Raw genomic sequence first — 26116 nt, forward strand, 5'->3', positions numbered from 1 at the left:
CTAACCTCTATTCTAACCCAATCTCTTTCAAAGCCCAGGCACTAAGTAAGAGAGAAAGGAGGCCAGGGGGGAGAAGGAGCATGGACCTCTTTAGACTACTTCCGGCATATTAAAGATGTCGTATTTCTTAGGGCCGGTCCAATCTTCATCATCAGAATATCTCCAACTTCTTGTCAAACTACAACAGCAGCAAACGGGAACAGCATGGGGGAGAGTTGCCACCACTGCCTTCTTCTTGTTCTTCTCTTGTTCTTCTTTCTTCTTGTTGTTCCTCTTCCCCCTCCTCCCCCTCCTCCTCTTCCTCCTCTTCCTCCTCCTCCTCCTCCTCTTCCTTCTCCTCTTCCTCCTCTTCCTCCTCTTCCTCCTCCTCCTCCTCCTCTTCCTCCTCCTCCTCCTCCTCCTCCCCCTCCTCCTCCTCTTCCTCCTCCTCCTCCTCCCCCTCCTCCTCCTCCACTTCATCCTCCTCCTCCTCCTCTTCCTCCTCCTCTTCCTCCTCCTCCTCTTCCTCCTCCTCTTCCTCCTCCTCCTCCTCTTCCTCCTCCTCCCCTCCTCCTCCTCTGCTTCCTCCCCCTCCTCCTCCCCCTCCTCCTCCCCCTCCTCCTCCTCCCCCTCCTCCTCCTCCCCCTCCTCCTCCTCCCCCTCCTCCTCCTCCCCCTCCTCCCCTCCTCCCCCTCCTCCTCCTCCTCTTCCTCCCCTCCACTCCCTCCTCTTCCTCTTTATTCTCTTCCTCCACTCCCTCCTCTTCCTCTTTATTCTCTTCCTTCTTTTTCTTCACCCCTCTCCAGAGTCCTCAGAATTCAACTATCTGCAGCTGGCAAAAATTCTGCTCCTCCTAGAGTACAAGACAATCATAGTTAACAGCTGTGGACCAACTGAAACCGCTCCATATCCCACACCTTGGATTAAAACCAAAACAGTCACACAACAGGGCTGGGATTTTTAAGAAACCCAAACTCTTACTATAGACAAGTGAAAAAAAAAAAAGGACTAAGTTTTTTGCGAAGCTACTTTTAGGAGATGCTTAATCTCATTCATGAAAAAAAAAGCTATCATTATTATCTTAGCATTTCTTAAAGCCAACATCTTAATACCACACTGGCTCATTATGGTTTAATACTTGAGCTTTGGATGGGACCACAGCAGATGGTAATAGTAATTTTTATATCGTGCAAACTGAAAGTTAACAAGGGAATAGAAAAGATGAAGTAATGCAACATTTATCCATTCATGTATTTCATTAAATATTTACTAATTGCTATTTATATATCAGGCACTAAACTAGGCATACTTTATCGTTTTTTTTTTTTGTAGGATAGGTTTGAGATGCTTTAATTCTAAAGCTCCATCAAATATTTGCTCTCAAAACACTAGTGTCAGGACAAACCATGACATCCATATGCATGAAGCTGAATGCAAAAAGCTTTATGTACTGTATATTGAAGATTCAATTTAATACAGTCTCTCATTGTGGTTAAAGCTTCCCCAGTGGCAGGTGGGCTTAGGACAACGTATCAGCATGATTTACAGATCACAACATTTGAAAAGTTATGTAATGTACCCTTGTAACTGGAACATCTCATGTGTTAGAGCCAGGCTGTAACCATAGTAGTATACCCTCTTAGAGGTGTAGAGTCTCCAAATTTACTGAGACCAAGTTACTTGTTTCCCCCTGTCTCTAGGAGCTCAAGGGTGGTTGCAAGAATCTATGTATAACAAGCTCGCTGGCTGATTATGACACTGTATTTTGAGAAATGTTTCTGTGGACTCTACCAATTCAAACTGTAGTGTGTGATAAACGACAAAGCCCCAGAAAGCACATCGTCTTCCAGGATGGGGATGGAAAGCTGGCCCATCCCTGTTAGCTTATTTGGATATGATTTTATTTAAGTACTTCAAGTTAGTTTCCTAAGTACATTCAGAACACCGTTTTATTGTGTATTGGTAAACTAAGGGAAGTTGCCTTCATAGACCAGACACCTCCCTGGCCCCAAGTTGTTAGTCTTGTATTTCTAGTTAGACAATCTTCCATTGTCTTATACTTCTAGTTAACAACATTCTTCTAGCTGGCCTCGAGTATCGCATACAGGGTTGGTTTCTCAGTCTTCGTGATGCATTTTAATCTCTGGATGGCCTCTGGATTCTTTGTTAGCTCATTAGATAGGGGTTGAGGAGGTGGGCACTTTATTGACAGTTTCTTTATCTAGGGAAAAAAAGGTGATCATGAACAATTTTTATTATTGTCCTTAACTCAAAAGATGAAAATATGTTTATTTTTACTCTGCTGACATTCATTTCTTTTCTAAGAACCACTAGGAGTTTGCAGCAAGGTATTGCATTCTTTAATTTGTAGAAACATTTTGGGAGTTCTAGGGGAAAACCCTATGACCAGGTCTTATCCATAAGGAGATTTTTTTCTTTCCTAACTCAGGAAAACCAACATTAATTTACTTCTTGCTGACAATTGAAACAGGGTTGGGAAGCTTTTCAACTTTTAAAGTAATAGACTCAGTGTAGATTAAATATTGCTCAAACTCAGAATGGTTTAGGATTAAGGGTCACAAATAAAATAAAAAACAAGGCTAAATCTGGCCAACGTTAATACAGACAGTATGAATGGTATAACAAAACTCATTATGTGTTAAATGATCTAAGTCCTCTGACTAGCATTAGAAGATTGTCCTCAAACTGAATATTCAATAGGTAACATAATGAGTGAGGGTATAACGGGACATTATGTTTAAGCCAGTTAGAAAATTATAAAAATTTATGGGCAAGCAATGTACAAGTGATTTTTCATAAAAATACCCTGAGTTGACAACTAGATTAAATGGAAAAACATGTAGGAGATTGGAAGGGAGCCATTGTGAGTGGAAAAGTACACACTGAAACAGAAATTAGTGTCATGAAACACGAGGTAGTTGGAGGAGTTGGATGTTACCCAAAGGCAAGCAAAGAACTCCCTGCTGCTGCAGAATGAGAGCAAGGAGACACATGGTTGGCAAACAAAGGCAGGCCCAGAGGAGCTGGCTCTAGCCACCTAGGTGCACACGAGCCTTTCTCATAACGGAAAGCCACTGCCAAGCACTGATGACAGTATTTAGTCATTATATCCTACATTCCCACTCTTATCTTCCTGACCTAATAATGCCTTAGCAAAATATTAATAATCCTCACTCAGTATGAGCTGTTGAGACTAAGCCCCAGTCAGCAGCAACCCTGCCAGTCTATAACAATATTTACTAACTGCTTGCTTGACTGCTTGCTCTGGAGTTTTGACAGGGGTTGGTATTGACTTGACTAGATTTTCATATTTATATCTATTTTTCTCCACTCTTTTCAAAAACCAGAATAATATTGGCTGCTCTTAATTTCAAATTATGTGCAACTCCATAAGGGAGAGATCTTATCAAGTGCTGGTGAATATATGGCAGAACTGACTTTCATACAGCTGGTGGATTAAAACCACTTCGAAAAGGGTTTATCAGTGTCTTAGAAAGAAAACCCACACTGACCATCTGGTCCAGCCATTGTACGCTAAGTTATTTACTAAGGTAATTGAAAACACATCCCTTCACACAAAACGGGCATACAGATGTTTACAGTGGTTTTCACTTGTAGCTGCCAAAACCTGGAAGGAGTCCTATGCTGTGAGTCCAACTAAACAACATAAAAGAAAGAGCTACTGATACTTGGCAAGTGATTCTCAAAATCAGTATGTAGCAGGCAAAGCCAGAGGGAAAGAGAGAGCATATTGGTTACTTAAAATTCTCAAGAAACCGTCGCTTCAGAAACTAGTTCAAGAACTTCTGGCAGTGTGGACAGGGGAAGAAAGGAGTCACACGAGTGTACAGACTTCTGCAGACAGACATATGTCTTGACTTTGGCAATGGTTTGGGGAACATGTTTATATGTCACAAATCAACAGGTTGCAAAGTTTAAATATCTTCAGTTTACTGTGTGTTAATTATGCCTCAATCAAGGTGAGTGGAAAGTGGAAAGAAATAACTAGAAACTTCCAGCATTTGCATCGAGAAGAGAGAATGGATGTCAGAAAGTAACATACTGTTATTCAACTCAAACTGGACTGCATCCCAGTTGATCTAACAAAAATTGAAAATGCCCTAAAGCAAATTGCACTGAATGACCTAACATCACAGCTTAGCACCACAGTGCTCTGTGGAGTATCTGTTTTCTTCCTTATAAACCTGTGGTTAACCATGAGCTTCAGCTCCCAGAACCATAACAGAGAACACAGCTATATCATTAGCCTGGGAAAACATGAATATTGGAAATTCAGAGTGCAATTTCTAGTGAAGGCCGTCTTTGAGAGTATCATAAAGTTGAAAAGCTTGTCCCATTGTAAATGGAGACTGTCTACATATGTGGGTGACCAGTACCCACAAAAGAAGAAAAATAGGGCTATTGTTGTTGTCTCTGCTCAGACTGATTTAATCTATATCTTTGTGAATAGAAATAGATGCATGGGAACCCTGATGCTTGTGAAACTTCCTTGCTAAGGCAATGTATATTTATTGGGTGTTGTTTGGGCTCCAGGATGTATACCTGCCTCTGGTTCTTAAACTTGTGATCATAGTTTTAAATGTGGATTCTGGCCAAGATAATCAAAAAGTTTGAGGCTAGTACCAGGAATATACATTTTCTAAATAAAGGGCATGATGAAAAGGTCAGAATACTCTGCTTTATAATGTAGCCAGGAAACAAAAAGGATGTCTCTTCTTTTAGTGAACTATTAAGTCTACTAACTAGTGCCTCTATATGACACCAGCTGACTAACTTACCCAAATGCGCCTGTCAACCTCATTATATGCTGGATGAACACTTTTAATATGATTTCATCTACCAGAAAAAAGTCCATCAATGATAGACATACTTTTCATAATGTTTGTGGTACTAGGATCAGCCTTTGAGGCTAAAGATTATTGAAATCTTTTTGGCACCAGAGATTGGTACCTGGCCCATGTCTGCTGTGCATTCTTATTCAGGCACAATAACCCTGATAAGTTCATGCACTGCACTGGCAATTCTTTTTCGAATGTGGGTTGGTTCAGAGACTAAGCATTTGAAGTACAGATACCAGAACATACTAGAAATAACCACTACAAGATGTTCTGGAACTGAGCTCTGATATTAGACCAACAGATATTGGCAAGCATTCTTTTATTTGGTGAAACAAATAAAGCACTGAAATCTATTATACTCTTTAGTCAGGTTTGAGGAAGGGGAGAAACCCAAAAAGAGAAAAGAAAGAACATTTTCTATGTTTTACAGAGACATGAAAGTAAACGCATTAAAGGGGTCACTCATTGTTCTTGAGCAATTTCCTCTTTTCCCTCCTCCAGCCAAACAGTTGTAACATCCATGGTACTGGATTTATCAAGATAGAGTGTCTCCGCCAATTCCAGTCTCTTCTTAGCCTCTCACCTGACTGTTAGCCAGTGATAGCCCACAGCTATCAAAGTATGCCCTTCTGATCAGCAGGGGAGATACCACTCTGGAATATGTCAGAAAAGCAAAGCCAGATGCTTCTCTCCAACCCCCTGAATCTAACTCTAGAAGGCGGAGCTTAGCAGCCTGTTTTAATAGCCATCTTCCCTGGTGATGACGACACGTGGTAAAGACTGGGGCTCTTCCCTTATCACTGTTTTAGTCTGTCTTCCTAACTGCAATCATCTTGCCTACTTGTACTGGACACAAAGCATAGATATGGACATGTTCCCCTTTAGCACATAGGCCTCCAAGCCCCTCATTGTTCATACAGTAAGATGTATCACCTACTGGACTTCATGTGCTGGGCAAAGTAAATATTCAGGGCATGAGTGATGAGTGGGTACACGGCCACTTCTGTGGCCTCAGATGACAATGGTCTCCACCAGCTGTCCTGAACCTTTGTCACACTTTAGATTTACTCAAATACTACTAAAAACCATTCCATCCTAGAACCCCGAGGAGGGATCTCTATGAGTATGGTCTTTCATAGTTTTTAAAGCCCACTGATGTAAGGACAACCTGGAAATGAGTTTTGAGTTACCCTAAAGCTCTTGCCTTCTTGGCTAGTTTGTTTTACAGTTGGTGTCACTTTGTCCCCAGCTGTAGCTGCCAAGGCCCAGCCCCAGGCTCTGCCATTAATCTTGTTCTTAGACAAAGCAATGTAAGAAGCAGGGATGGGGGGTGGGCAATAGCTGAGCTGAGTCAGCATTGTATCAAAGGCGGTTTTACATCTACTCCTTAATGTTAGCCTTGTGTTCAGAAGGCTTCTCTTGTCTACTTTCTAAACAGTAATGATGAAGAACAGATTTAAATCTCATGTTGCAGCACAATCTCTCCTTGCAACCCTTCAACATGATTCCCTCCTCCTAGGGATTAAGAGCTAACTTGACATGAAACAACTGCTTTCTCCCTTCCCTCTACCCTCAGAGCCATTCACACTTTGGTTTTCTGTCTCCGCCACTCTTCTCCCTTCAGCTCCCTTTGCTCCAGCCACATGGAGCTCCTCGGTTTCTTGGGTGTACATGACCTTTGTTCCTGTTGATCATCATCCCTGTAACCATGCTCACCTCTTTGTAGATAACACAGGTGCTGACTGTTGTGTTTTACAAAACAGCAATATAATGTGGCATGGCGGCAGGAGGGAGCATCTCAGTGGGCCCACCGTGAGGTGGCATTCTCCCCTTCCCCCAACAACCAAGCCAGGCCACAGACCTAGTATAAAGAAAACTTATTGGCAGGGGAAGAGAAGAGAGCCTGGAAAAGGGTAGAGATAGAGAAAGTGGGTAGGGAGACATAGAAGGACAGAGAGAGACAGAGAGAAAGAGGCCTGCTGGGAACATGCAGGAGAGAGGGAGAGAATAGAAAGAGGTGTGCAACCAATCCTCTTATACCCCTGGTGATGAGGTAAGCTATTGCTAGGGTGCTGTTGCTAGTTTTCTGGGGGGAGCATAGTGCAATTGTCTGCATGCCAATATTTCCTGATTAAGGCTTTCTGGGACTACTCTATTTCAAGTCACTAGCACCCTTTCCTTCCTATATTTATTTATGGTGATTGGTTATCTATCTCCAAGTGCAGACTGCAGCAGTAGAGGAGTTCGGATTCCTACCTTGCTCACTGTATTTCCAGTGCTCAGAATGATTCCTATACATAAGAGTTGCCCACTAAACACCGATAGAATGATCAGGCTGCTCGTCTTGTAGTCAACTTTAGAAGTAGACCTCTGTGTTTTTCCCTGTGCCCATTTTCCTACCAAGGTAGCTCCTTGTGTTCCTACAAGATAGGGTGCCTGTTTGTCTCTGGCCACACTGCACAGGGGTTAGTGGGCTCTTCAGAATGGCACTGCAGCCGAGTTGTTCATGCTCACTGCCAACACTGCCAGTTCTGCCTCGATCTCTACGTACGTCCACACTGGCTCCATTCAATCTGGGCTATTTCCCTTAACTGCTGCAGATTGCTGGGAGTCAGAAAAAGGCTACCCTAATTCTAGAGGAGGAAACCTGGTGATCATGTTTCCAGTTCATTCCAATTATCTTTTTAGCTCTAAACTCCTATCCTGATAGATGAAATGTTATGTATAAAATTTCATTCATCTATCCATCCATTCCCTACTGCCCTTGAATATATGCTCTAAGAGGGAAAAGGTGCTTCTATTTTTTCTTTATTGTTATTTCTCTAGTGCCTAGAAGAGTGGTTGACACCTTGCAGTCGCACAACATATAACTTTTTGTTGGATGGCTTTTACTCTGCTAAGATTTGGCTGTCACCAAATTCTCAAGTCTGGAAATAAAGTATAAGAAAAAAATACAAATGACCTAATGAACAGGGTTCTCAAAAGAAGAAATGGTCATGAAATATTTTTTAAAATGGTCAACATTGTTAGCTATCAGGCAAAGGCAAATAAAATGACTTTAAGACTCCATCCCTCCCTAGATACAATGGCCATCCTCAAGAAAAAAGAGCAACAGCTGCAGGCAAGGATGTAGGGAAAGAACAGCTTCATTTGAGAGTCCAAACTAGTACAACTGCTGTGGAAATCAATATGAAAGGTTATAAATGGGTAGAAATAGAACTAGCATGTGACCTAGTGATGTCCCAAAAGACACTACAACCTATCACGAGACACTTGTGCATCCCTGTTTACTGCTGCACTCGTCGCAAGAACAAGAAATGGAATCAGCTTAGATCTCCATTGAGAGAGAAGTGAATAACTTCTGGTGGATAGCTCTGTGCATGCAGGCTGTCAGGTTCCTTTCAGAGGAAATACCTATGTTTGATAAGCTTCCTTCAGGCGTGGGTTGTCTGTGAGTCTAGTGGAAATGAATCAATAGCATATTAGACATTTTTAAACAAAAACACACACCCAACAAGCTTATGTATTTGTTTATTGATGCAAACCTGACCCCAGCCTTGGTAGGAACTCACTATGCATTTCCACTAGACGCGACAATATTCATAACTGGGGGTTCCATGTAGTCTGTAACTCCGCACATATGTCCTTTGTAGAATCAAAGTCTTATGAAAAAAATGTGAATTGAACCATAGTCTTTGTCATTTCTCATTTGTGGGGTTGCCAGGCATTTCATCAGACTTGTATGAGTAACTTGGGGGTTACGGGGATAGAGGGTTAAAATACTTCTCTAGAGAGGAGAAATCTGGCATAGTAGGGCACCAGGAAAAAGCAGGAGGATGTGACATTGATGGCTTTGTATACATTATAGAAAACACCACCAGAGCTTCCCTGCATCTGGGATCCTATGCCTTTAAAGACTTAGTTTTCATTCTTTCTTTTCAAGAGGAAAACTTCTTGGCAGGTATTTAGTGGTACTTGGGGATTTTATCCTGGGATCAGATCTCTTTCTCTCTCTCTCTCTCTCTCTCTCTCTCTCTCTCTCTCTCTCTCTCTCTCTCTCTCTTTCTCTCTCTCTGCCCTCCATTAGAAAATCTCATCTGGGAAAGGACAATAGATTACTTTGGAGCTTGACAAGCATAGGGTTAAGATGTTTTGCACCACTTTTATTAATACAGCTAAGGCAGGCCAGAAAGGGCCAATTTATTGACGTCAACCCCTTTAACCCCGATCTGCCCAAATGACTCAATCATCGACTGGGCTGGATCTTGTTCCCTCTGGGAATTTTGAGGGGGGTTAGAATTAAATTACCACCACTCAAACATTTTGTATTTGTTTTTGAAAGAAAACCTCATCCAAATGTCCTCTCCTCTCCTGGAATAGTGCAAAGAGATCCTTGAACAAAACCCAGCTAGGTGGCTAAGAAGCTGTCTCCCACCAAGCCCTCCATCTTTTTTTAAAGTATCTATTACTGAGAAGCTGCCTTCTCAAGTCCTGACTTGCTCAGGGTTTAATTACCAGCAGCTTCTCAATCCTTTCCTGCTGGGTTTCAGGCTCATTAGTTCAGGCAGGATGGGGGTTTGTACAGTGGCTTTCAAGTGTCTTCCTTGTTCTACTTGCCCCGTCGTGGCCTCTGGTCTCTGGGTTTTACTTCTTGTCTTTTATACCTTTATTCTTGAGGAAAATTAATCACTAAAATAATGTCTGAAAACATAAGTGCATGCAACACTTTTGCCCAACTATGGGCAATGCCAGTCAAAATCTCAAATATGCTCACCCTTTAATCTAGCAATTCCACTTCTGGAAATCTGTTCTACAAATGGGTACCCAAAGATGTAGACATAGAAACGCTCATGAAGTGCTATTTCTAATTTCAAAAGAAGAAAAGGAAGAAGAAAGAGGAGGAGGAGGAGGAGGAGGAGGAGGAGGAGGAGGGGGAGGAGGAGGACAACAACAGCAGCAACAACAAAACCCCACAACCAACTTAGGACTTGTATGCAAAGTGCATTAGGGAGAGGAAAGCTCATCTCTCTCCTGACCTGGAAGATGTGTGACTGTTTTTGACTAAATATGATGATGAAAGGCAGATGTGCCATATTGCACAGTGTGCAGAAAGGTAAAGAGCGTGTGCATCGTCCAAGTACAGAAAAGACTGTTCTGTGGCTAATATGACCTTCAGGCCTATTGGAATTGGGTAGGACCCATAGGAAGAAGAAATAGAGTTGGGGGTGGCTTTGAATTTTAATTTAATGTGTTTATTTGATGTCAATCATGTATAACTTGTATAATGCTATAAAATCAAATTTTTAATATTTTCCACCTAGGGAACTTCTGTGGAGAGGCAACGACAGATCCATCAAAGCCCACTTATTAAGCTACCCTGCCTGTCAGTGATCGACTGCTATGACCAGGTATGCTATGGCAAACATTTCTTTCAGTGCTGCTTGATCCATTTAAATTTTTACACCTCCTTTCTGGGCTACCCATTGCTATGTGTTTGCTTACCCTGGGTACCAATTTTTAGACTGGCATATGTTATCTGAAATCCAGACATACCCAATTGATCACCTCTGTCCTGTGTGAACAGTCAGGGAGCCCTCTCCTTCCTCTCTTACTAACCCAGAATCAGCAGACTCCACAGCTGTTGACCATGAAAAAATTTAATGGCCAATACCCAAGTCGGCTAAACAAGACCACCCCTCAGTATCTTTCCTTTCAGCTACATAATCCATGACTTGTTAGGGAAAGCCTAGCAGAGACACCCCAAGACCTTTAGGCTTTGGCATAGCCCTATGTGGGTCCTTTTGCTCCTGTGCACCTCTCCTTTTGGCTGAACCCTCTGCTATTGGAATTTATCAACTCCCATGATCTCTTTGGGACAGGTAAGTAAAACATTTAGGTTTATTCTTTCTAACATAGTGGTTTTGTTACAGAATGCTTCTTAGGGGTTCTTTTGCTGGACCAGGAGAGGAATCACAGACAGACTCCCTTTTGTATTGATTGCTATGGGTCCCAGAGATTCATGGGCCCAGCTTTTAAACCCAAAGACTCTATGTTTCTTTGTCTAGACTTTCAAAGAGCACAGAGTACACTAGGCCAGATTTATAGCTCTTGAATGTCAGGCATCAAAATCCTTGTCTTGATTTTATCCCTTGGCATCTTCTTCAAGCTTTTCTAGTATCCTGGCCTTACAGTAATTTTCAGTGTTTGTTTTTGGTTCTTCATAACTCCTTACTTTCTCTGGTCTCAGCTTCTAGCAGATTCTCTCCTTGGTGGATTTCTGAAGCACTTTAGCTGCTGTTCTAGTGTGACAGCTTTGGGGTGTTCAGGTTCCAGTGATGCTCTGCACTCCCAGCTTCCTGAGTGGAGTGCAGTCTCCATGGTTGTGGCTAAAAGCACCAGGCTCTCTGTGCAACCAACTCAGCCTGCTCTAACCCTGACCAAGATCACAAGGAGACAAGAGATGTTATGGAGACCTTCACTGAAACCTAATGCAGGAGCACTGAAACCTTGCACGGAAGGAATCCTCCTAGCAGACAGGAGAAGATTAAATATAGTCTGTATCTCTATTCAGAAAAGGGGATTCTGTCTAATTCCATCAGCCTTGCATAATGTTCTGACCAGTACCAAACCTTACACATCATAACCTGTTTTGCTGACTCACTGGAGAGTTCCTCTTCTGCAGGCCTTGCTTGAAGACTGTTAGTAGGTCTGCAATAGCTGTAGATGGGGCTGTCTGTGGCTCACTAAGGGTTATTAGTGTTGGAGTGATGTTCTCAGCATTTCGTGGTGGCAGGTGTGAGCAGCTGTGTCTGGAACGAGGCCTCCTGCACCTGTAGCTCATGTCTTGAGGAACAGCTTTTGGTGTCCTCTTCCTTGTGGTTAAGAGTGTAGTTTCAAGAAGGTAATGAAATGTTTTCAAACATGATGACACAATGACAGCTTAGCCAGTTGTAAGAAGACAGGGTTCTCAGTTGATGGCTGCTGGCTCAAGGAAGTAGGACACAAGGGACATATCTGATAGATATTGACCACAGGGCCAGAGTGCTCTGATTCCAACAGATTAGGCTATTGAACAGAAGCCTACCAAATACGTACCCTCAGAAGTGTTTTTGTGACTCTCTTAAGTGTCTAAGAGTCCTTCTTGTATGTCCTGATACATCAGGAATCTATAGAAAGTGAATAGATAAGGGCTGTGTCTGGTTGTGGATGCTATTGACATAAGACAAACTCTGTCTTAGGCCTCATACACAACAGGGTCTAAAGAGCAGGTGTTGTAAATTTGATGTCACCACTTTGAGTGAAAATGGTGAGTGATAATTTATCTCTAGTGATCACTGAATCATGTTCTTATTTTCACTCCTTTCCCCTTATTAAAAATAACCCAGAGGGCAAGCTTTATTTTCAAAATTTTCTATGTTTATTTATGATTATTGTGTGTGAGGGTAGCTATGCACTTGCCACAGGCTGTCCAAAGAGTTCAGAGGATAACTTTTAAGAGTCAGTTCCTTCCTTCCATTGTGGGTTTAGTGGATCAAATTCAGGTCATGCCAGTCATCAGTCCTAAAGCAAACTTCAGTACAGTAGTCAACAATGAGGTGATTTGAGGATGCTCTCCTAATATAGGAAGTGAACATAATAAAGAGACCACAGACCAAGTCTTCTGGACAGCATTCTTTAATGTGTGTTGATTTGTGGGAGTCCATTTAATATAAAATACTGATCATCAGGAGTTGTGCTTCATGTAGCATAGCATATTCATTCATGAATGCTGTAGGGAGGCTAAGTAAGCCCTTGCTCTTGGGGAAGAACTTACATAATCACTTGACTGAGTTTTGCTAAGTTATAGCTCTGCGGTAATAATGGGAATTTTTCGTGTGGTCCCTGTGGGGGGAAATGCCAATCTGGTTGTCTTTTTGAAAGAGATTTAAGAAGCATATACTCATGTTTTGTTTGGGGTATTATGGGAAAACTCTTATGGTTACCTTACAGACTAAAGCGCCCAAAGCCATTCTTTTGATAAAGCTATCTTTGCTGGTACTGAGAGCATGGAGGGTGGCATTTATATTGCCTTTCCCACCCCTCTGGAGTAGAGACAAATGATTCTGTTTGACATTATTAACACTTCCCCATTTTCCTTCCTGTCAGGGAGCTATTCACATGATCTCACTTTTAGGAGGTGGAACCATGAAGCCCTATCACTAGATTTAGCCAATTGACCTATGTACAGAAATAGTGCTCTTTACTCCCAGGTTGACATTTGGGAGCAAGTATGAAATATCTAAGACTCTCTTCCTCCCCATTGAGGAAAAAGTCTTGTGTAGACTCAAGACTTGATGGAGTCATAAGATTGAAGTGGCCTAGAGCTATCTTCAAGGGTCACTTAGGAATGGATGTTAGATGAATAAGAAATAAACTTGTGTTATGTTAAGCTCCAGGGATTCCAATTAATTTATTGTTTCAATATATTCTGGCCTACTCCAACCTATATTGCCTCAAACCAAGGGCATCCAATTGCAGATGACCCTGAGTGAAGTGGCTGTCCCTGAAATGACGTATTCCTAAGCTCCTCTTAACAGAAGAGCCCATATTGAATGTCAGCAATCCAGTTCATCTGAGACTGCTACCTACATTCCAAAAAGACGAGTATATGGGCAGAGTACATTTCACCAAAGGTGATCCAGTTCTCTTAGAAGGGAGATCAGGGTCTCTCTCTTAGAAGGACTGGTATTGGTCAGAGCCAGAATCTCTCAGACTTATCTCATCATGGTGGTGATAAGGAAGCTATTATTACCAGAAGCTAAAAATGTCTTTGAACAGTATTAATAGCTAACATTTATCAGAACGTATAAATATGTGAAATGTCTCATACCTTTTCAAGCTTTTAGTGAGACCTTCCCTGACCACACTGCTTAAGTAGGAATTCTTACTATCTCATTTCTCTGCTCTATTGTCTTCCTTAGCCACTCCCACTACTTATAGGACCTGCTTTGCTTGGTTGATATATTATGGTTTGCTCCTCTGCTTGAACATAAGCTCCAAAGATCAGAAATGCTTGTCTACTTATTACCCATGCCTTGAAGAATTTGTAGCTTGTGGTAGGTGTCTGTTGAATCTGTTGTTCTGTGTAAGGAGATGGAGAATGTGTACTTCATTGGAATTCTATATATTGGATGAGGTTGTGGGTCAAGTAGGGGATTTAATAGGGCTGCTCCCTTGAAGCAGAAAATAGTGATTGACTGACCTGAAGTCCTCAGATAGGGGGCACAGATGAATGAGTAATGAACCATCTATCCAAAGTCAGCTTTATTTTGTCCTTATTTCTCTCTTCATAAGTATCCTGTAGTTTTCTGTCATGTCCTTTGTAGGTGAGCCCCAACCAGGAATGACAGTTTATATTAATTTCCATGTAGCGGAAACTGGTGTTGGAATATAGCAATTGTTGAGAGAGGTTCTAGGTTCACTGCTTAGAAGCTGTGGAACTTCTAGGTTGTCTCTTTTCTTTAACACTCTCCTGTTATTCTCTAAGCCAGAGAGTCTAACGTGGACTGCCTTGCCCAAGGGTTCTTGCTCTCTGATTCCTGTTGGGTTCACTCAATGGACGGTATCAACAGAGACTGGGAAGGGAGTAGCTGGGATATGGGAGGGGTTAACTCCAGTGCACACGCTTCCTTGTTGTTGCTTCCTTGCCTCCCTGGCATGGTAGTGGGTCCTATTGGGTGGATCCTTTTCTATGGCTCTTGTTCTCCTTGGAGTACAGGAACAGCATTCCTCTACAGCAACTCCTCTCTACCCTATTCAACCCTAGAGAGCTAACAGCTTTCAACTGTTAATTTCTGGATACTTGATCATTTCTTATCAGCTCCGCTGTGTCTATTGGGATATTGACTGACATAAAACCTAAAACAAGCCATTTGTATGCTCAGAGCCTTACTTTTCTTTTAGATACAATATAGAGCACAATACCTACTAAAATGTATGCGTTCCCCAGTAAAGATAGGAGCATGTGACAGTTTTTGTTTTTTCTCATATGAAGTCTTAGAACTTGGAGCATTGACTGCTAATGGTTGGTTGTATCAAACAGCAAATAGTTACTCTTATTCTCCAAGTTGTAGTAACCTCCATGGGAGAACAAAAGTGGGTCTCCATGAGCTTTCCAGAAAACACTCTGCTATGCACTACGGTTGATCACTAGAAATGAGAGCACGCTTTGTCCCCTAGTAAATATCTTCAAGAGTTACTTTTCTCATTGCTGTGATAAAATACCTGGGATCCTAAGAGTTTAAAAAGGACAGTGCATCACTGCTGTGAAGGCATGACAGCAGGAATGTGAGGCGGGTGGGCACATGCTATCCTCAGTCAGGAAGAAAAAGCAGATAGGAGGTGCAGACAGAGCATTAAACCTCTTAGCTATGCACTTTCTTCAGCCAGGCTCTATCCACTAAAGGCTCTACAACCGTTCAAAATGGTACCCTCAGGACCCCCTTAGGGGGAATTAGAGGAAGTATTGAAAGAGTTGAAGGAGTTTGCAACCCCATAAAAACAACAATACCAACCAACCAGAGCTTCTAAGGACTAAACCACTACTGGGTCATGGACTGACCCAGGGCTCCAACTGCATATGTAGCAGAGAATAGCCTTGTTGGGGCACCAGTGGAAGGGGAAGCCCTTGGTCCTGCCAAGGTTGGACCCCCATTGCAGGGGAATATGGGGGAGGGCAATAAGGGGGATGTATAGGGGGAATACCCATATGGGTGAGGAGGAGGGGAGGGAATGGGGGCTTATGGACAGAAAACCAGGGAGGGGAATAACCTTTGAAATGTAAGTAAAGAAATATATAATAAAAAATATGGCACCCTCAGCTGGGTACCAAATGTTCAGCGATGTGAGCCAATAGGGACATTTTTCTTTCAAACTGTGTCAGCTATTGTACTGCTACAGGTAATTCTTACTCACAATGGCCATAAGGCATGGTTACCAGTCCTAAGATCTGACAAAGTGTTTGCCCACAATTGGTCTTAGCTAGGCAGAGCTGGGATCTAGCCATGTCTCACTCATGTCCCTCTGTATATAAAGCCAAAACTCTTGTCATCCTGGCTGAGGCTCGACTAGGGCAGCTATTCCCATTTCCTTGCAACAGGATTCTCAGCTCCCTAAGTGGTCATATATGAGAATGTGGCTTTTCTTATTTTCCACCATCACCTCATTATGCAAATGAGTCTCTCAATAACAAGTCTCTGATATATAGGCTGAAAGGGGCATTTCTGTGCCTTGGGCTAGGCATGCTTAATTAAGCTGTGGGGACTTCAAAGGAAGGCTGTAGGATTCATCAAATGCTGATTCTTGTCAAGAGCCACACAGAAGGATGACCAAGAAGAGGAGAGAGTCCTGAAAAGAGGGAGGGCTGAACTGGGGTGAGGGAGAGGGGCCTAGAGAGCGTTTGGTGTGTGGAGGTGGGCAGTCCCTACAATAAAGGTGAAAGCAGGAAGGAGGCTTCTGTGTCTCAGTGAGTGATAGGGTTTCTGATTATAAGAATCATGGAGAGGGAGTAGAGTTCACGGAATCCCACAGGCATCAGGAGTGTCTGTGCCAAGGGTTCCGCTAGAGAGGCTGGGTGCAGAACTCCTGATGAGAGGGAGTTCAAACTGGCATTTTCATTAGCTGAAATTCTTGGAATAAATAAAAAGTTTTCTCTTCTCCTTCACATTCATAATCATCTTTCATGAGGTCTTGGAGGAGTGACACATACCTCTCAAGAAGTTGCATTTTGCAAACACTTGTTCATATTTGATCATATGAGAATAAGAAAAGGCAGTTATTTAGTTCTTCCCTTCCTCCCACCCTGAGACAAACAGACTCTGTATGTGTTAATTTTGAAAAAGAACCTTGCAGTGCTCCTGTTGACTAAGAGACCCACAGGGCAGCTGATGTGGCAGCTGCCTCTCTGGGAGTTGTTTAGGAGAGTGAAAGTCTGGACACAGCGGGAGAATATTCAGGGAAGGATTTCTGTTTTCCACCTGACCTGTCCTGATTCTATTTTCATATTCATTCACATTGAATAAAATACCTGTAATATTTTTCTATTTATCCTGTGTTAGCTGAGGGAACTCTGTTTCTTGCAAGTCAGGTAAGTATTGATTATCTGATTGTGTCTATAATAGAAGACACATTCCCCAAGTCACCTTATGTTTTCCAGGTTTTCCTTTTCATTCTTTCCTTCCTTCCTTCCTTCTTCCTTCCTTCCTTCCTTCCTTTCTTTCTTTCTTTCTTTTTTCTTTCTTCCTTTCCTTCTTTCTTTTTCCTTTCCTTTCCTTCTTTCATTCCTTCTTTCTTTCCTCCCTCCCTCTTTCCCTTCCTCCCTTTCTTTTAAAAATTTCTTAGTTCTTTTAGAATTCCACACAGTGTATTTTGAGCATATTCACTCCATCCACTAACTCTTCCCTGATCCATGTCCCTTCTCCATTCATCCAACTTTGTGTCATTTTTTTCCCCATCAAGACCAATTTGTGTGGCTTGAGTGTTTTTGTATGTCTTCTATTGAAGCATGGTTGACTTACTAGAGTCTATGTTCTTAGAGAAAACCAACTCTTCCTTTCTCAGCAGCTAATGATTGATAATATTTCCTGGGCTTGGGGTGGCATTATGTGCATGCACCCCTCTCCATTCTGGGATTCAGTCTGGCATGAGCTTCCGTAGACCTGTGGGCGCTGTCACAACTGCTGTGGGTTCATATGTGCAGTTGTTCCGTTGTGTCCTTATGACACGGTTTCCTTGTACTCATCCACGGCCTCTACCTCTTTCGTTCTTTTTGCCTTCTGTTCTGCTTTGGTCCCTGAGCCTTGGGAGGAGGGGCTTGGTTCTATTTGGGACTGAGAATTGCAGTTACTTGTTTTTGAACTTCAGTCAGTTGCGGTCTGTGTTAATCAACATCTATTGTAAATAAAAGCTTCTCAGATGAGGCTTCAAGATGCACTGAGCTATTGGGGTAATGGGTAATTTTCCACTTTCATGGATGATTTTGCCAGATTGTATCTATCTCTGGCTCATAGAAGGCTAAGGTTTAATTAAACCTAAGTCTTTTCCTTAAGTACTTCAGTAAGAATTGCTCCACAGAGCACATTTGTGTGCTGCAAAATCAACTGGGACTTTGAGAAAAAGGGGTGAGTAGGAGGAGTATTCACTAAAACAAGTGTAAACAGACTTAGGCTTGAGTGTTGGGCAATCCCTACTCAAAGGAATGTTCCTTCGGTTTGTTCTGTTGTCTGTCTCACTAGCTCATCATGCTCTCCTTGCTTCTCACATTTTTTTATGTTTGATTTCTTGTACCCTACACACACACCACTACCAATCAGCCATTAGACTGGATCATAATTCTTTAATGATCATTTTTAATGTCTTAATTCACAAGTGCACTTAGAGTCTCCGATTCCTGCCAAATACATTGCTATGAATTGAATCATTGTTGCCTCATCTACCACTATTCCTACTTCAAGGGTGAAGCTCTCTACCTTACATAAAAGTATTTGGAGATCTCTTTTCTCTTCTTTTTCTTGCCCCTTCCTCTTGTCTCATTCCCCATTAAATCTCACCACATGGAACCATGAAAAAAAAGTATTTGGAGATGAGGACCATGGATGATAATTAGATTTAAATAGAATCATGAGTGTGGGACCCACATTTTAAGACCAGCGTCCTTGTAAGAAGAGAGTCTAGAGATCGCTCCCTCTACCTGTCTTCCTCCTTGGCACATGAGGACACTAAGAAGACACCATCTTGAGTTCAGGAAGAGTTTCCTCTCGGGGATCCAGCTGGGATGACACCCTGATCTTGGACTTCTTGACTTTACATCTATGAAAAAATAAATATGTTTTGCTTAAGCCATCCAATCTCTACTATTATTTATGGTAGGGGATGCTGTCATGTTTTGCAGTAGCCTAAACATTCTATGGTGTTATGTATGTAATTTACTCATGGAAGTTGATAGCATTATTTATGGAAGATGTGCTGCTTTGTTTTTATCAGTTTGATTCAAGCTAGGCTCATCTAGGAGTAGGAAACGTCAACTGAGAAAATGCCTCCTTCAGATTGCTTATAGGTTGATGTGGAAGGGTCTATCTAACTAGAGGCCTTGTGTTGTGAACAAACACATAAGTAAACAAAACCAAGTTGAGTGGGCCATGGGGAGCAAACCAGGTAGTAAGCAGTGTTCTGTGGTCCCTACTTCAGCTTCTACCTCCAGGTTCCTATCTCAACTTGTGCCCTCAATTCTCTTTGGGATGGAATATATCTAAAAGTAAAATAAATCCTTTCTCCTCAAGTTGCTTTGGGTCTTGGTGTCTTATCAGAGTAATAGAAAGCAAACTAGAATAGAAGGTTTTATTTTTCCAAGGAGTGATGGTTTTCTCCATCAGCTACTATAAGAACTGTTACCAGTCTTGAGGCTAAATTTTTCTCTCATGTATCTCCACTTCAGTCTCAAGAGATTACCAAATAAAGCCCCCCAAATGGTAACAGTGTATCAAATCTTATAATTATTTCCTTCATTGTCTGTGTTATAATGAAAACCCTGTGGCTTTCAGGGTCAAGGGGTGATTTATAATGATCCTGTAACTGGCAGGGCTTAGATGACAGTCTTGACCTGATGCCCAGGGACATCGATTGGAATAAATTCTTTATCATACCAGTTCTTGTCTGGGCACATGAGCTCATGGCTGACAGAGATGGCATCATGCAGTTGATCCCTAGACAGTATGAAAACTTTTCTGATGAAAATGTCAGAAGTGCTGAGGGTTGATAGCACCGGCATCTTCTCATGCAGCTTTATGAACCCCACATAGCTGGTCCTGGAAAGGTGCCCCTACAGCTCATCCCTCTTGGATTTCATTTGATATGTAAGGCCAGAATTGAAGCATAAAAGAGGTCAACGAGGGGCTTCTTTCTGGCAGCCCCTTCTCAGATCATGTGCTCAAGGCTTGGAATGAAATACTTGAAATGTCTCTCAAGGTCTTCCATTAGTCTGAATTATTTTTAAAGGGAAGGGAACTTTTCTGTCCTGCATCATTAACATTCTTTGTCATTCTCTAAATATTTATGAAACTCTTAATATCTCCTAGTGCTCTTGGTAACAAGATCATGTATCTAAAAAAAAAAAAACGGGTTCTGTGACTTATCTGAGAATCTTGATAAAATAAATTCCCCAAATCCCTTTTTAATTAAAGAAGAATCAGAAATTCATTGCACCCCACGCTAAAGCATACTTCCTTCCTAGGCATTTGCTGCTGTTCTAAGAGTCCAGAGGAATGTAAGAATCCAGAGGCAGGGCATTTAGTTTTTATCTAGGTCAGGCCTAAAAGACTCCTCGTGGGAAGCATGAATTTCCTGTCTTAACAAAGACGGAACGATCACCAACTCTTCTGAATTTGTAAAATAGAACAAGGTTTTGGGACAGCAAATCAGAGCTGTCACAAAAGCCAGCTGGACAATCCCTTTTAGGAAAACAAAAATACAGGATCTTGAGCTAGGAAATGAGAGTTTGGGCCTTGGCTCTGGGGCTTGGGCATGGTTTCCTGCTGTTTGTATAGACAATGAAGATTGCTGTCCTCATGAAACTGTCCTATAGGCTTTCTGTGATAGGACAAGTTGTTGGAAACATATAGGGGACCTGATATATAGGCTCTGACTGCATTCAATAAAGCTCTGTGCCTATTGACAGTGTGTAGATAGCCTGGGTTATTATAAGTTTTGGCCTTTTGTAAGTAAAATGTTATTTGAAGGAGCTTGATTTAAAAATAAATAATAATGGGATTGAAATTACAAAGGACCAAGAATTAGCTATCTGATTAAGAACACATTTTACAAACACATTCTTCTCCCAATGGAATGGTAACACATGGTCAAAGTCACTAATGGAGCTACAACTCAGCAATACTACAACCGACTTAGATTCTGGTTCTAAGATGTGGCTTGGTGAAGGAAGGTGGTTCAGGAATGAGGTTGGAATGTACTGAATACCGTGGAGAAGGCCTTACAAAGAGAAAAGACCATATAGGGTACACATATATATTCAAGTCCCCAGAGTCACTGATTCTCGTTACACCCAGCCATGATTTAGAACTGCACATAATTCTTTCAGACTTCAGACATCTACTTGCACTCTATAAGGAACAGTGAAAGAATCTTAGTCTTCTACATCAGAGTCCAAAACTGAGTGAGAAGGGTCAAGTGGTAAGTCACCTCCACCCCTCGGCTTACATAGGCAGCAAAATGACTGGATCCTTTGCTTAGTCGGGAACACTTCTTGTTTTATGACTTCCCTGAGATAGAACAGTAGGTACTACAGATAGCGTGGTGCGATGGATTAGAGAATAAACTTGGTAACCAATAAAACATGCTCTGTAACTTACTAAGAGGCATTTGAGAGAAAGGTAGCATAACCTTTCCATGCCTTAGTTTCCTTTTCTTTAAAGCAGAGATCTTACTGATTCTGCCTCATAGAGTTTTCAGGATGAGTCAGATTATTATAGATAAAATATTTAAACAGTGGCCACTATATAGTATCTGTCAGCAGCTGATGACCACTGTGATTACAAATCCTGGCAAATCGCTTCATTCATCCTGGCCAGTGAGGGTACATCTCTGGTGCTGGGACCCAGCAGAGATGCTGAAAAGGTACCCGCCTACCTTGCTGAGTTTTGGATGCTGGGTAGCAGCATTTACAGAACTATCATCATGGTTGTCAACCAGAAGTCACCATTGTAACTGTTGTTCCATTAGCCTCAGTTTTGCTCATTGCAGTGACAGAGTGACCATCTCTGATAGAACTTATGACACATTGTTGCTTTGCTTGCAATTTAGTGTGACTCAGGTGGCATAAAGGATTTGTCTTCTGTTGAGCTACTAAGTATTTTTATTTATTTTTTTATTAACTTGAGTATTTCTTATATACATTTCGAGTGTTATTCCCTTTCCCGGTATCCGGGCAAACATCCCCCTCCCCCCTCCCCTTCCTTATGGGTGTTCCCCTCCCAACCCTCCCCCCATTGCCGCTAAGTATTAAGAACTCTTTTCATTTTGTATTTGGGACAGGGTCTTACTAAAGTTGCAAGTCTTGAACTTGTGATCCTCCTGCTTCATCCATCCTAGGGAGTGTGGGCAGGAATTACTAGACTTGGGTAGCAATAGGTTTTAAGCTTCTGTACATCAGGGTATGGATTCTGCTTCATATTAACAGTAGAAAGAGAATCCTATCTTTGCCGAAGGGAAGTACCATGTCTGCCATGTTTTCCAAAGTGCTGATATTATAAGTACCTCTTGTGCCTAATGACTGCTGGGATGTTATCCTGATGTCCTAGATAGGGAGTTATAGGGTACATAACTGAACCCATAAGTGGACCCTGAGCACCTTTTTCCAGATCTCTTGCTGACTGTTATGTCTCAGGCTGAAATTTAGCAGCCCATACTTTCTTTCATTTTCTTTTTACCCTCTACTCATTATTGCAATAAAACAGAATAAAACAAAACAAAAACATAAATGATAGAATGTATCACCCAGCTGTCCCATTATAGTACCTGTTAATTTGAGGGGTTTGAATGCAAATTGGTGAAACTGTAGAACTCCTTCAGATAGGCAAGGTAAATCTGAATACTGGGAAAAAGACTGTACTTTAGCCCTGTAAAGACATTAAGTTATTACCTGATAAAAACACATTTGACTTATTTTTCTTTGGATAGTTTCAATAAATTGTCTCATGAAATCTTTACTGTGAGATAGATCCTGTTACTAATACAATTTTATTAAAAGGCAGCTTTTTTTAACCATAACAGAGTGAAAATGGAGAACACTGATGAAGAATGTCTCTGCTTCCAAACACAATGGTTATTTAAGAAATTGCTTTCCACTTAAACAATATCCAAATATCACAAGGATAAAAACATACTAAATTGTTTAATAAAATGAAAGGTACTGTTCCAGGTGGGCACAGACACTTTTGTGTTGCCCTTCCCCCCTCTCCATGACCCATTAGAATGACAACAGAAATTTTTTAAGGGCACACATTTACAAGGCATAAGACCATGAGTGTATTGCTCTTTAGATTGGAAGCAGGAGTTTGGAGGAATGAGATGGGAACTGACTTTACTGACCCAAACAGGCAGAAATCTAAGCTTGTGGCGTGGACAGCCAATAAAAGCAAACAGATCCAATCTGCAGAACTCCGAAAAGGCTCAGGAATTTGAGACCACAGGTATCTGGAAAAGTAGGAAGCGTAGCTCTGGCTGAAAATAGATGGATTAGTTGGAAATCTCATTTGTCTTAGCTGTTAGATCTCCAGGTCCTTTTTTCCAGGGCAAATGTCCCTCTATCCTCTGGCCAAGGATTTGAAGGATTTAGCTTCAAGGAGGGTGAATCACAGGGTTCACCGAACTGGAAGAACTGCATTCTTCAGATGAGATAGAGCCACTTGTCTGACAATAGGAGGAAGTAGGCAGTAGTCAGTAACCTGCAGTGGAAATTCTAACCTAGAACTAGTTCTAGGTTCCTGCCTAGTTCTAACATAGGATCTCTCAGCTTCCTGCGTGAGGCCTGTGGAGCTTGGAATCAGCACCTTTATCTTGAGCCCTGAGACTGGAAAAGATTCTAATGTGGGAGACACAAGGTCTTCCACAACTGTGAACTTCTATAGAGACCATGTTTATGATCCCTCAAAAACACAACCGTGTCTTTATCTTACCATCTGGTAGTGAAGCCCACTGGTCAGAGATCCTACCTAGAAGCATTTAATTTCAGTCAGGTACCCACAAATTACCAGATGTTTGCAGAAAGACCTCAAGTTATAGATAGAAAATGAAAGACTTTTAATATTCTCAGAATAAAAGGAAAACCTGCCCATAAGGAACAAATTTCTTAGGTATTAAAAATAATAGCACAAATTAAACATTCTTAGAATGTTTGGAAGCTTGGACAGTGAAGCTGAGAAATATTTCAGAGTATGTATCCCAAAATTGTGTATGTTGGGGAGGAGGGTAAATACAAGAGTATGGATGGGTAGTTGATATGATATCATGTATAATAATAGAAGTTCCAAGAAGGAAATAAAGAAAATATGATTAAGTACATATTAAAATATTTCCCAGAACTGTAGGCATTAACCTTCAAAGCTTCCTTATTGGACAACAAAATAGGATATGAAAAATATGAGTTCAAACAAAGAAAATAGAAAGTATTTTAGGATATCAAAGATGAAGACATCCTAAAGTCTCCAGAGAGGAAGACAGACAATTGCAACTTGAAGCATTTTGTGATGATGTGTGAGGATACTTGAGACTAGATAATCAATAAATTAATAAGTGTTTATTTGGTCCTGGAGGCTGATTAATCTGGAAATGTGGGAGAACATTGTATTTGATCACCTCATGGCAGTAGACCAACAGGGCACAAGAGTACACGCCCAAGAAGGGACTGAAGTCCTTGAACCTTTTCTGTGATAACAAGTACTGTCCTATAATAACATTAAACCAGTGTAGAGCTCCTGTTACCCTATCATCCATACAGCCCCACTTCTAACACTATTGAGTTAAATGATTACGTTTTCAGCACATGAAATTTGGGGATACAGTCAAGGTAACAATCATTGGCATGGGAATGATCAGGAGTCAGAGTAACAGTTTAGAAAACAAACAGCAGACAGCTAAAAAGTGATATATTTATTTAGAGTTGTGGGTGTGACTAAAAAATGAATTGACATAAGAATAATGTTAATTTATGATCTAAGGAAATTATAACTACATAGTAAACTAGAATAAGAGTAGTTGCTATGAAGAGGCAACTAAATTATGTTGGAAGGCTTAAAAGATAAGATTTATTTTCTTAAGATTTATGTAGGATTGGTCTTAACTTCTCCCCCTTAAGAAAGATACCATATCTTCACTTAGAGTTTTCACTGTCTACTTTTGAGACAGGGATGGCAAAGTGATCTTTTGGTTCTGTTCTTTTCAAGTGTTCTCAATGTTAATTGTCAACATACCAGCATAGTATGATTTAACTCCATCAACTTAAAAACTAGGATTTTGTACCCAGCCAAACTGAGCAACCAAGCATGAAGGTAAAAGAAAGGCACTTTAGGAACTACAAATTCTTAACACTGAGTGCTCAAACATCCCTTTTCAGGAGGCATTTGGAAGATGGATTTCTCTAAATTTAGTGCATCATCCAAAAGAGAAGGTAAAATGACTTGAAAATTAAGCATTTACCATAGGATCAAGATATGAGTCTGCAAGACAAAATGGAATGAAATAAAACACACATGGGCTTCCTCTGTAGTGGAACTTGGCTGTTAGACTTGGAAATGAGCAACAGTTAGAGTAAGCCCAACAACTGGATTCAATGAGGAAATCAGTAATTCCATCAAACAAACATTACAAACTAGAGAGTACTCTATTGAACTACACACACTGGGCTGTTTTATGTAGTCATAAACTCTAAACAGAAATGGGCTGGAGAGATGGCTCAGGGTTTAAAATGCTACCTCCTTTTGAAAGAACTGAAGTTTGTTTCCCAGTCACTGTTACAACAGCCTGTAACCCTGGCTCCAGGGGATATGGTATGCTCTTTTGGACTCTGTGGGTGGCATATTCACACATGCACACACAATTCAAACCTGTGTTTAAAAATCTATATAATAAATATTGATCCACACAACAGAGTGAAGACTAGCAGAAGACAAGCTTACAGTGGATCCTTGATTTCCATGGATTCTACAGCTGCACCATGACAAATGTGGGATCAAAAAACCTTTGAAACTAGTGGTATCTATAATGAGCACACACCAAAGTTCTTGCCACCATTCTCTAAATAGCACAGTAAGGTGAGTATTTGCACAGTCTTTCTGGCAGCACTTGAAGCGTGGGGTAAGGATGTGTATAGGTTATATTCACAGCTGAAATACTATGCTATTTTATAAAAGATACTTGACTATCTTCAAGACCCAGTGTTTTGTGGGATGTGGGAACCTATTCTCTGTGGGTACTAGAAGATGTTTATATATTTTTATGAGAGTGTGAGGTGTACAGACCTAAGAATTAAATTCAAATTTTACACAGAAGTGCTCAATAGAGTGATGGCTCTTAGCCTTCCTATTGCTGCTACCGTTTAATACACTTCCTCAGGTTGTCATAAAATGATTTCCATTGCTACTTCATAACTGTAATTTTGCTAGTGTTATGAATCATAATATAAATATCTGATATGATGAGGCCCTAGTGAA

The 26116-nt window shown here is 41.2% G+C and overlaps 1 long non-coding RNA gene across 1 annotated transcript; it reads right to left on the reverse strand.

Annotated features, from left to right (window-relative positions):
- Positions 1 to 1863: 1863 nt before the first annotated feature.
- On the reverse strand, positions 1864 to 22548 carry LOC120094149 (uncharacterized). Its single transcript, XR_005488171.2, has 3 exons — positions 22425 to 22548; positions 18586 to 18704; positions 1864 to 2200 (listed from the first exon to the last, which is right to left on the reverse strand). It is a non-coding gene; the product is annotated as an uncharacterized LOC120094149 (long non-coding RNA).
- Positions 22549 to 26116: the final 3568 nt, after the last annotated feature.

The sequence above is a fragment of the Rattus norvegicus genome, chromosome 8 (genome assembly GCF_036323735.1).
Source record: "Rattus norvegicus strain BN/NHsdMcwi chromosome 8, GRCr8, whole genome shotgun sequence".
NCBI lineage: Eukaryota > Metazoa > Chordata > Mammalia > Rodentia > Muridae > Rattus > Rattus norvegicus.